General features: G+C 41.5%; 1 protein-coding gene across 9 annotated transcripts in view; it reads right to left on the bottom strand.

Annotated features, from left to right (window-relative positions):
- Positions 1–12,526, bottom strand: part of LOC129652703 (upstream-binding factor 1-like protein 1) — a 99,589-nt gene extending 87,063 nt beyond the window's left edge. For 3 of the 9 annotated variants that reach the window (XR_008714699.1, XR_008714698.1, XM_055581603.1), the window contains exons 1-3: positions 12,269–12,526; positions 7,169–7,304; positions 5,691–5,799 (exon numbers count right to left, since the gene is read on the bottom strand). The gene's annotated coding sequence lies outside the window, so the exon portion shown is untranslated. Of the gene's footprint in view, positions 1–1,146; positions 3,915–5,690; positions 5,800–7,168; positions 7,305–11,865; positions 11,922–12,268 lie in introns of those variants that run through there. The other 6 variants (XR_008714701.1, XM_055581605.1, XR_008714695.1 and 3 more) reach the window with 5 other exon arrangements.
- Positions 12,527–12,877: the final 351 nt, after the last annotated feature.

Raw genomic sequence — 12,877 nt, 5'->3', positions numbered from 1 at the left:
ATCAGAAGTGCAGGCTGGGCAGGTTCTGGGAAGGAAGGTCTAATGACGTGGAGCAGCAGGGTCCCACAGCCGAAGAGGCAGAAGTATCTCTGGGGTTGAGTTCTAGACTCCTGGCTTCAATTTTATTTCTAGGATAAAAGGGAGAAGCTGTCTGGCAGGCACTGGGCAGTGCTTCCTGCTTTCCTCCGTGAGTCTTTTCAACCAAAAGATATGTTTAGATTTTCCTAGGGGAAAGAAATCCACTTAACATTTTGTGGGTGTGAATGAACTGTGAGCAAGTCATTTTGGAAGCACAAAATCTTAATCTTAAATTAGATCCTATAGGACTGGAGTTTCATTCCCAGTTCATGTATATGTGAAGCAACAGATAAATATATATTTTAGTATTTTGACGAATGTTGTCTTCTTCTATTAGAAAATTCAGAATTTTAGCCTATATTCATCTGGTATTTGTGTTTTCCTGCCTGTTTCTTTAAACAATTTTTATTTGTATTACAGTATAGCCAGTTATAATTCTGTGGTAGGTCTTCCCTGTTGGTCTAGTGGTTAAGAATCTACCTTCCCATGCAGGGGATATAGGTTTGATTCCTCGTCCCAGAAGATCTCACAGGCCCTGGAGCACCAAAGCCCATGTATCACAACTACTGAGCCATTGCTCTAGGGCCCTGCTCCAAAACCTGGGAAACCACCCCAGGGAGGAGCCCAAGCACTGAGTTGCCCCAGCTTCCCCTAACTGGAAACATGCCCTGCACAGCAAGAAGACTGAGCTCATTGAAAAATAAGGAATTAATCTGTAAAAAAAAGAAAGAAAGACAGAAGGAAAGAAAGAAAAAGAGAGAGAGGATCGAAGTAATAATATTCTGGTAATTTGGTAATTTCAGGTAAAGAGCAAAGAGGCTTGGCCATGAATATACCTGTGCCCATCCTTCCCCACACTTCCCTCCCATCCTGGCTGCCACACAAATTTGAGCAGAGTTCCATGTGCTCTACAGTAGTTCCCCAACTGTATATTCATGAGGAATAAAATACTCCACTAAGACATCATGGATGAACAGGAAGTCTCCAAATTCAACACTTTTCATATACAAGAATACTTGTGTGATACTAATTGCCCACGAGAATAAAAAATGAAAATAGTCAGCAACGTTTAGAAAAAAAAAAGTTTAATGAGATGGCACCAGCTTTAAATACAGTTGCAAATACATCAATAAACCAAAATAATAAAAATGTGTCAGTGGTAGATGAATTCCCAGTTTAATAACTGTGAATTAAAATAGTGACACACAAACTATAAAAGTCATAATATAATACAATTTGAAAGTGAAAAGTGAAAGTGAAGTCGCTCAGGCGTGTCTGACTCTTTGCGACCCCGTGGACTGTAGCCTATCAGGCTCCTCCATCTATGTGATTTTCCAGGCAAGAGTGCTGGAGTGGATTGCCATTTCCTTCTCCAGGGGATCCTCCTGATGCAGAAATCGAACCCGGGTCTCCCATATTGCAGGCAGACGCTTTACTGTCTGAGCCACCAGGGAAGCCCATGCAATTTGAGTCTATGGTAAAAACATGATTCACTTACAACCTGGAGCAGGAGGAAGGCGGTGGGGCAGAAACCTGCAGAAATTCAGACATGGCCTGAAAACTCAGGGCCACTGGGTCAAAGGAGGCTGGTTTTAAGGAAAAGCTAATTCAGGTGGAGGGGTTACACATTTTTAGTTTTGAGGTTTTGATCAGTAAGAAAATCTCATGGACAGTTCACAGGATGCACACACATGGAAATGCTGCTGTCCACGTGCCTGCCCCACTTTGAAGGTAAGGAAGGGCCAGCTCCTCACTTTAGAGAGAAGGGCCAGAGACATCAGGGACTGACAGCTTTCTTTAAGGCAAGTCTCCTGCTGCTGCTGCTGTTGCTAAGTTGCTTTAGTCGTGTCCGACTCTGTGCGACCCCATAGATGGCAGCCCACCAGGCTCCGCCGTCCCTGGGATTCTCCAGGCAAGAACACTGGAGTGGGTTGCCATTTCCTTCTCCAATGCAGGAAAGTGAAAAGTGAAAGTGATGTTGCTCAGTCGTGTCCGACTCCTCGAGACCCCATGGACTGCAGCCCACCAGGCTCCTCCGTCCATGGGATTTTCCAGGCAAGAGTACTGGAGCCTTACCCAGCTCACTGCCTGAGTCCTGAGGGACAAGGTCACAGAGAAGGGGCTCACAGGCCCCTAGAGCCCCTCACACATCTGGCCCGCAGAGGGTGAGGAGAGCAAACCTTTCCAGTTCAGGGAGCTCAGTCTAGTCCAGGGTGCCCTGCAGTCCAGACAGCTCAGGGTTTATTCCACAAGGCGTCATTGCATTGACTCTCTCAGGGTGAACATGGGGTGGATGGAAAGGCTAGAAATTACAGTACAAAATTCATTCTTTCCAACAGGTCCCACTTTGTATGAAGAGGGAGGGAAAGAAGGCAATGAAAAGGCATGCAGAGAAGAGCCCATGGAGTTTTGCTGAAAGTTCTGTCTCTTCAGGTTGTGAACTAAATTCAGTTGGAATCCAAGGCAGAGGAGTCCCCTGAGGATGATGAGCTGGAGCCATGGTCCTCCGCCTCAGAATATCCATCTTCATCCTCACTGCTGGGGGCTGACCAGCAGCTGCCTTTCTCCTCTTCCTCATTTTCTTCTGATCTCCCTGAGGCAGGAGAATGTTCTCCAGTCATGTCTGATGATGCTAACTCTGCAGCCTGAAGCCCCGGGTCCTCTCTAAGTCTTCCTTGCAGATTCCCTGATGATGGGGATTGCAGACCCATCCTTCTAATCTTGGGGTTCAGCACCCCCCTCATGCTTATGTTCTTACACTTAGCATAGGTCGCCTCTCTGTAAGCAGCATATTCTTCAGGAGACAGAGTCCTGAGCCAGAGATCAAGGTCCACCTTGTATTGCGTCTGCAGTCCCTCCGCCTGCTTCTTATAAAGCTCCTTCTGGTCCTGGGGGACCCGCTGCCAGCGTCTACTGATCTCCACCATGCGCTCCCTCGGGAGCACCACTTTCAGCTCCCTGCTCGACCAGAGATCCTGGTGGAACTTGTGATAGCCATTCATCGGGGGCTTCTTGGGCTCTCCATGGAATTTCCACTGCATGGGTAAACTCTTTTCTGGGGGAGACTTCACTTTTTCAACATTCTCCTGAAACTTCTCTGGCCCTTTCATTTCACTTCTTTGGGGGACACCAGATTTCTCAGGGTTTGGGACTACATCAGGGTGCTGTGCTCTGAACAGAGCTATCTTCTCCCTAATATCCTTTTTCTCTTTCTCAAGATCCTGACTGTTTCACCCTCAACTGCTCAGGCACCTTCCTGTGCTCCTCAGAAAGAACGCTGGTCAGCTCCTGGTTGCTTATCTTGGGGTGTTTTTGGATGTACTGAGGTCGCATCACTTGGGAAATGTGCTGGTAAGCCGTCAGGGATTTCTGGAACAAATAAGCATGTTTCTTGTGTTTTCTGGTGTTTTCTTGTGTTTTCTGTGTTTTCTTGTGTTTTTTGGAAGGATTGCTAACATTCTCCTTAGCTTCCAGGACTAATTCTTTCAGCGTGCGAAACTTTCTCACCTTATGGGAAACCTCTAACCATTTGAGTTTGCACATTTCCCAAGAAAAATCTTTAAAAGCTACTTTTTCCCAGTCCATCACTGACTGGGTTGATTTGAACGTGTGCCCATCACTGGATGGAATGCTTTTCTCCATACTTTCCAGTAACCGCACAATGTCTTCCTTGGACCAGTCATCTTGGCATTTAGCCATAGCCATTTCTAGGTTTGGGGGACACTTATGTGATCCCAGCAGTTCAGACACCTCAGCAGAATCTTCAGCTGCTTCACTCTCAAGATTCAGAAGGTGAGTTATTTCTAAAGTCCTGCAGTATGTGCGATCCTCTGTTTCTGTGGAGAAAGAAAAGGAAAGTTACTCTCCTATGTGACACAGGAGAGAAGCACAGGCCACTTGGGATACGTCCCTTCTGTCATTTCATTTACCCTCAAGAACGTAAATGAAAAATCTCTGAAAATCTGAGTTGAGAGTCCTGTTGAGCATTATGAAGCTTCTTTTCACAATTAAAAATCCTCAGGCCTGACCCCAACTTGCCTTCCAGTCTCACCACATTGGGTTTTACACAGAAATGAACAAGAGCCTGAGGACTCACTCACGGGACAAAGGATGAGAGAAAAGGAAGGGAAGTTAAAAATTGAAATTTTTGACAAGCAAGAGGGCTTTAAAATAGCAATCAGATACCACAGCACACGGACAAGAAAGGTCAAAATCCCAAAGAAGGACCAAGTACTGAGGATGGATATCAGGAAATTGGAGTCATTTCCTAAGGTGATGAGAAACAGTACAAGCCTTCTGAAAGAGAATAAGCCCCATTTGTTACTAAACTAAATATCCTCCTACCACATAAGTCAGGACTCATGCTCCTTTGTATTTGTCCAAATTATTTGAAAATCTATATCCATAAAAAAGAAAAAAAGACCTGCAATGGGATGTTTATAGCCACTTTGGGCATAATTACAAAACTTGAAAGCCACCAAGATGAATGGATAAAGAAACTCTGGTATATCAAGGCCAAGAAATAGTACTCAGTTCTAAAATAAATGAGCGATCAAGCCAGCAACAGAGAAGGAGTATTATTTTATTTATATCTCTAAGTGAATGGAGCTAAGCTGAAAAGCATACATATTTCATGAGTCCAAATATAAGACATTCCCGGAAAGAGGAATATATGGAAAAGAAGAGAAATATATGAGGACAGTGAAATAAACTTTGCTTCCCAGCAGTTAGGGTGGTGGGTCTGATGAATAGGTGATCACAAATGACTTTCAGCAGTCTAACACTTCTGGATATTATAAAGCTGGATACTTGTCACCGTGTATCAGTGAAAACTAACAGAATGCACAACACCAAGAGTGAACACTAATGTGAAACCATAGACTTTGGGTGATAATGAAGTGTCAGTGGAGGTTCCTAAGTCATAATAAACACACCACTCTGAAACATAATGTGATAATGGGGGGAAAATGCATGTTTATTCTGGGGAGGCAGGATGTAGACAGGAATTCTGTACTTTCTGCTCAATGTTACTGTGAATGCAATCTTCTCTAGAACAGTAATACTCCTTAGGACTCTGAGCCTAGCTCTCTTCTAAGAAAAGTCCAGAAGGCCATAGACTGAATGTGCAGTGAGATGATAATAGATATAATTCATCTAAGAAACATGTCATAGAAGTACAAAGGGAAGATGAAGAGAGGAGAAGGGTAAACATGTGTATGTAAGGATTGTAAAAGAGTTTAAGTGGTCAATGTTTCATTTCTGGGGAGGTCAATAGACATTATAATAAGGCATATTAAATACAACTGTATACAACAAGACCTTTCCTTGTGACTCAGCTGGTAGAGAATCCGCCTGCAATGCGGAAGACCTGGATTTGATCCCTGGGTTGGGAAGATCCCCTGGAGAAGGGAAAGGCTACCCACTCCAGTATTCTGGCCTGGAGAATTTCATGCACTGGATAGCCCACGGGGTCACAAAGAGTCAGACACGACTGAGCGACTTTCAGTTCACTACTTCACAATAAGCAGGGACTCTCTGTTTTGGCTGAGATATAAAGATAACAAAACATGTCCATCGGAAGCTCATAGAAATGAACAAATAGGAACACTGACCTGTGGAGGAGGCGCAGCTACTTCAGGCACTGGCAGGGGAAGCCCTTCTCTGCACGTGTCTCCTGCACTCACACAAGAGGAGTCTTCTGACTGCCTCTGACAGAGCAACCTGAGAAACAATGACACATCACACACAGTGTATCACACACAGTTATCTACTCTAAACAAAGGTACTTACGTTCAATGTTCTATTTTATACTATTAAAACTCAGTCCCTTCTATCTCTAATAAAAATGACTCTTAAGCATAATATTTATCTTTAACTACAACTTTCAGTTCTGAGAACTCTAACAATTGAATTTTCTCTTCTCTTTGACAATGTCACTGTTCAATTTAAGTGACCTTAATGTAAGGGGAAATCCATTTCTTTGATTAGCACATCAGCATACTCCCAATCATATCAGATTTGCTCTACTATCAGAAAAGTGTTCCCGTTTGGAAACATACAAATTCCAGGTTACAATAATATCAGTTCTGGGACTTCCTCAGAGGTTCAGTGCCTAAGACTCTGTGCTCCCGGTGGACGGGACCAGCATTTGGTCCTTCCTCAGGGAATTAGAGTCCATATTCCACAGCAAAGTGTTCACCTGCCAAGACACAGAGTTCCTGTGTGGTGACTAAGAGTTTGCATGCCCCATCTAAAGATCCCTCAAGGTGCAAGAAAGATCTGGTGCAGCCAAATTCATCAAATCCATCAATCAATAAACACACAGCTCCATCTAATATTGTAGTTGTTTAGTCCCTGAGGCCTGTGTGACTCTTCTGAAACCCCTTGGACTGTAGCCCCACCAGGCTCCTATCCATGGGATTTTCCAGGCAAGAATACTGGAGTGGGTTGACATTTCCTTCTCCAGGGGCCCTTGAGATCCATGGATCAAACCTGTGTCTCCTGCATTAGCAGGCAGCTTCTTTTCCCCTGAGCCACCAGGGAAGCCAGCCATCTAATATATTGTGCTTCAAAATAAATGACTGAAGTTAATAAAAGTTTTCACTTCTATATCAGAGTGAGTGCAGAATTTCTTTTTCTTTCAGGTATTTGGTGTGTTACCAATGTTGTTTTGAGAGCCATCATCAGGTCTGGATTGCTATTGGACAATTTAAAGGCAGAAATCCTTACACATATTCTCCTTACAAATATATTACTCTTCATGTTCTACAGCACAGTTTCTCAATCAAATTTTAGGTATAATGCTAAATGGAAAAACAGTCTAGGACCTCCCATCAAGAAACTCAAAGTTCCCTTTTATATCATGGAATCATAAGTTCATAGAATCACTCATGTTCATTCACAAATTCCAATGATTTGAAGGTAAGCCTATAGTTTCAGAGTGAATTCTAAGTAATAACATAATTCTTATGAACTAGATTTTTCATTTGCTTAAGAAATTCTTTAGCCTGTGACTGCTAAATTAAAATTATTCTTTTTAATTATTGAGGGAAAGACATATGAATCCATCTACTCAGAACAATTCACTCACCAGAAAGCTATAGATTTGGTCTCCTCAATATCAGTACGAAAATCAGTCCCAACCAGTCAGGAGTTCTATGTTCTCTGGATGGGTCAGCAGCTGTAACTTTCAGAGTTGACCACGGTCCAGCCAACTCACAGCAAGTCTGAACAGAAGAAACAGTGCATCTGAGATCCAACTATCAGGACCCTTGAGGCTCCTTCCTGATTAGATTACCACAGTTCCCTTGGATAAACCCAATCAGCACTCAGTGCACAGAATCTCTTTCTAATCTCTCTATGTTAATAGAGTCTACAACTTAAGTCCCAGTCCTCATCACTGATTTTATATTGAACACCCATTCCTCTCAGATTTTAAAGATCCTGCATTCTCCTTAAATTCCCTCCATATTTGATTATAGTTTACTAAGATATTTGAATATGTTTCCTTCTATGATTTGATAATTTCTGCCCTTTATTCACAAATTCTAGGGTCTAATAACATACCAAATTTACAATGGTCATTAAAACCCCTTCAGTTCTAATCCAAATTCTACCAGTGTGTAGAATAGATAAAAATATGAATAATTATTGTAGATTAGTTTAAGAATTTGAGAAAAAGAGGCTCCAAATTCTGGCATTAATGATTGATTTAATTCTGATTTTAGAGTGATTAAATAGGAACATTGCATTTTTTAAAATACAGTTGCATTGTTGAGAACAATTTGATTCAACCCAACATGGTCAAAAGCATATCTGGCTTGAAATGACTAGTTAATAGGCCAAAGAATGTTTTCAATAACAGATTTCATAACTGTCTTGAAATTGACTTCTTCTATTTCCAAAATTATATATAAATATACTTGGCAACTAATACTTGTGAAACATGTAACAGTAGGACATCATTTGGAAAACCTAAATCAGTGAAATATTTTGACACTTAGCTCTGAAAAACAGTCAATAACTATGGCATCATTTGGGGTATATACTTTTACTTATGGATGTGCACAGGCACAGCTGAAATCATATATCAAAATATACACTGGATTGCTAAACTTTTTGGAGGATTCCATGGTAGTTAGTAGATGGGATTTGCTAAAAATAAATGTTTTGCTCTCTCTATATAATTCATAGTTTTTGATGAACTGCTCATGAAAAAGCACAGCTATTTTTATTACATACATGACATTCACATAAATAGTTTGCAGAGGTCAGTAGTTCTAATTAGTTTTAATAAAATATTTTATCACCCATAAAAATTAAGGGAATCAATAAATGTTGCATTATTTATAATGCAAAATTAAGGTTAAATATTAGCAGATTCACTATTAGAGAAAAAAAAAAAAACAAAACTTCTAAAACGTTCAAGTTCCAAATAGGGAAAGGAGTACATGAAAGCTGTATATTGTCACCCTGCTTATTTAACTTCTATGCAGAATACATCACGAGGAACGCTGTGCTAGATGAAGCACAAGCTGGAGTCAAGATTGCCGGGAGAAATATCAATAACCTCAGATACTCAGATGACACCACCCTTTATGGCAGAAAGCAAAGAACTAAAGAGCCTCTTAGATGAAAGTGAAAGAAGAGAGTGAAAAAGTTGGCCTAAAGTCAACATTCAAAAAACGAAGATCGTGGCATCTGGTCCCATCACTTCATGGCAAATAGATGGGGAAACAGTGACAGACTTTATTTTTGGGGGGCTCCAAAATCACTGCCGATAGTGACTGCAGCTATGAAATTAAAAGACACTTACTCCTTGGAAGAAAAGTTATGACCAACCTAGACAGCATATTAAAAAGTAGAGATACTTCTTTGCCAATAAAGGTGCCTCTAGTCAGAGCAATGGTTTTCCCAGTAGTCACGTATGGATGTGAGAACTGAACTATAAAGACAGAGCTGAGCACTGAAGAACTGATGCTTTTGAACTTTTGTGTTGGAGAAGACTCTTGAGAATCTCTTTGACCACTAGGTGATCCAACCAGCCGATGGACTTTAGGATGTTTTGTATATATGCATTCAAATCCTTAAAAAGTATATTTGCCTTTGACCCAGTAATTCTAACCTTGAAAAAATCTCAAAGGAATTCACTGGACAAAACCTCACAAATCTGAAACCTTGCTTTAACTATTTCTCTCTCTATTGCATATAATCTATGTACAAATAAAGAAAAAATATTGAGGTTTTTACTTTCCCCAGAAAAATCTGAGACCCCTTGAATTTAGGACAGCATTCTTTCATTCTGTTCATGAAGTAGTGAGTTAATGCACCCATTGTGCTAGTGACTCAGTTGTACGACCCTCTGTGACCGCATGGACTGTAGCCGCCAGGCTCCTCGGTCTATGGGATTCTCCAGGCAAGAATACTGGAGTGCGTTGCCATGCCCTTCTCCAAAATGTGCCCCTTTTCTTCTCCAAAATTATGTCCAAATCCCGATAGCCAGTATCTCTGTGACTTTATTTTTAGATTAGAACTTTGCAGACATAATCGAGGTGAAGGTACCACGATGAGACCATCCAGGGTAGAGAGCAGACCCTAAATTTGCTGACAGGTGTCCTGATGAGAGAAAGAAGAGGGATGTTTTAGATGCACCAGAAAAGGTCCTGTAAGGAGGCAGAGATTCAAGTTAAATGTCATAATTTGAGGATTTCCAGGAGCCACTTGGCACTGGAAGAGAAAAAAACAAATTCTTTCAGAGCCTTTGGAAGGAGTACAGCCCTGCAAACACCTTGATTTCCAGCCTCCAGATCTGTCAGAGAATACACTGGTTTTAAGCCACCCCGTGTGGGGTCGGGTGTTGTGGGAGCCCTAGGAAACTGATAAAATTAGTGACCTCCAGGGACAATGGCTAGGCCTTCATCTTCTCAACTTTGAGGTCCTTCACCACCTCTTCAGTTCAGTTCAATAGGTCAATAGTTTCTGACTCTTTGTGAACCCATTGACTGCAGGATGCCAGGCTTCCCTGTCCATAACCAACTCTCAGAGCTTGCTCAAACTCATATCCATTGAGTCTGGGATGCCAACCATCTCATCCTCTGTCATCCCCTTTTCATCCTGCCTTCAATCTTTCCTGGAGTCAGAGTCTTAACTAATGAATGAGTTCTTCCCATTAGTTACCCAAAGTATTGAAGCTTCAGTTTCAGCACAAGTCCTTCCATTGAATATTCAGGATTGATTTCCTTTACGATTGACTGATTTCATCTCCTCTCAGTGCAAGGAACTCTCAAGAGTCTTCTCCAACACCACAGTTCAAAAGCATCAATCCTTTGGCACTCAGCTTTGTTTATGGCCCAACTCTCCCATCCATACATGACTAGTGGTAAGGCCATAGCTTTGACTAGATGGACCTTGTCGGCAAAATAATGTCTCTGCTTTTTAATATGCTGTCTAGGTTGGTCATAAATTTTCTTCAAAAGAGCAAGCGTCTTTTAATTTCTTGGCTGCAGTCACCATCTGCAGTGATTTTGGAGCTCAAGAAAATAAAATTTGTTGCTGTTTCCATTGTTTCCTTATCTCTATGCCATGAAGTGATGGGACCAGATGCCACGATCTTCATTTTCTGAATGTTGAGTTGTAAGCCATGTTTTTCACTCTCCTCTTTCACTTTCATTAAGAGGCTTTTTAGTCCTTCTTTACTTTCTGCCATAAGGGTGGTGTCCTCTGCATATCTGAGGTCAGTGATATTTCTCCAGGCAATCTTGATTTTGGCTTGTGCTTCATCCACCCTGGCATTTCACATGGCCTACTCTGCCTATAAGTTAAATAAGCAGGGGGACAATATACGGCCTAACATACTCTATTTCCAATTTTGAATCAGTCTGTTCCATGTCCTTTTCTAATTGTTGCCTCTTGACCTGCATACAGGTTTCTCAGGAGGCAGGTCAGGTGTTCTGATATCCCCATCTCCTGAAGAATTTCCCACCATTTGCCTTGATTCACACAGTCAAAGGCTTCAGTGCAGTCAGTGAAGCAAAAGTAGATATTTTTCTGGAATTATCTTGCCTTTTCTATGATCCAATGGATGTTGGCAATTTGATCTCTTGTTTCTCTGCCTTTTACATTCAGCTTGAATCTCTGGATGTTCTTGGTTCATGAAGCCTGGCTTGGAGAATTTTGAGCATTACTTTGCTAGCCTGTGGGGTGAGTGCAATTTGTGTGGTAGTTTGATCATTTTTGGCATTGCCTTTCTTTGGAACTGGAATGAAAACTGACCTTTTCCAGTCCTGTGGCCACTGCTGAGTTTTCCAAATTTGCTGGCCTATCGAGACCAGCACTTTAACAGCATCATCTTTTAGGATTTGAAATAGCTCAGCTGGAATTCCATCACCTCCACTAGCTTTATTTGCAGTGATGCTTCCTAAGGCCCACTTGACTAAGCACTCCAGGATGTCTGGATCTAGGTGAATGATCACACCATTATGGCTATTAGAGTCACTAAGATCTTTTTTTTTTTTTTTTTTTTTTTTTTGTATAGTTCTTCTGTGTATTCTTCCCACTTCCTCAAAATATCTTCTGCTTCTGTTAGGTCCATACCATTTCTGTCCTTTATTGTGCCCTTCTTTCCATGAAGTGTTCCCTTGATAGCTCCTGAAGATTTCTATTTTTTTTCCCATTATGATTTTCCTCTATTTCTTTGCACTGATCACTTAGGAAGCCTTTCTTATCTCTCCTTGCTATTCTTTGGATCTCTGCATTCAGATGGATATATATTTCCTTTTTTTCTTTGCCTTTTGCTTCTCTTCTTTTCTCAGCTGTTTGTAAGAAGTGACCATGTTCCTGTAGAACTATGGATGGAAATTCATAACACTGTACAGGAGGCGGTGGTCAAAACCATCCCCAGGAAAATTGTTTTTAGGCATTGGGTTAGCTCCCGTTATATGATTTAACCATTTTAGTATTTTCAGCAATATTCACTAATTTTTACCCCCAGTTTATAAATAAAATACTTGACATACTATGGGTAAAATGTTACTTGTCTAAAAATCACATATGGAACAAATGTTTGATGCAGGGCTTAAAAATAGATATCACTGGAAGACAAAAAAAATAGCTTTTCTATCCATGATTACCATTAAAGTTTCATTTTTAACTGTACATAGCTCAAATTCATTGTACCTGGATTAGAACTCACCTCAGTACTGTTACAGAAGTCTTCTGTCTTGTTCAGTAAGTAACTCTGTTAAATTCAGTTCAGAATTTAGTTCCTCACTTCCTGGTGGCAAACAGGTTCAAGTCTCCACGGTACAGTCAATTCCAAAGGCAACAGCTCTGGGCTCTGAAGAAGAATGAGCTTGGATCTTTGCTGGTTGCTTTATATATCCTCTGAACCAGGTCCACTTCCTCAAAGTGATAGGGTTATCAACCCTGCACAAAGGTATAGGAACGTGTGATTAGATTTCTCAAGAATTGTAAATCTAGATGCCAAGGATCGAAGCCAAACCTTCAAAAATTTACTTAATCCAATTATCATAATCCAATCTCAAGAGAAGGCAATGGCACCCCACTCCAGTACTCTTGCCTGGAAAATCCCATGGATGGAGGAGCCTGGTAGGCTGCAGTCCATGGGGTCGCTGAGCGTCACACATGACTGAGCGACTTCACTTTCATGCATTGGAGAAGGAAATGGCAACCCACTCCAGTATTCTTGCCTGGAGAATCCCAGGTACGGAGGAGCCTGGTGGGCTGCCGTCCATGGGGTCACACAGAGTCGGACACGACTGAAGCGACTTAGCAGCAGTAG

This window comes from Bubalus kerabau, chromosome 5, assembly GCF_029407905.1.
Source record: "Bubalus kerabau isolate K-KA32 ecotype Philippines breed swamp buffalo chromosome 5, PCC_UOA_SB_1v2, whole genome shotgun sequence".
Taxonomy (NCBI): domain Eukaryota; kingdom Metazoa; phylum Chordata; class Mammalia; order Artiodactyla; family Bovidae; genus Bubalus; species Bubalus kerabau.
This window is presented reverse-complemented; position numbering and strand designations above follow the sequence as displayed.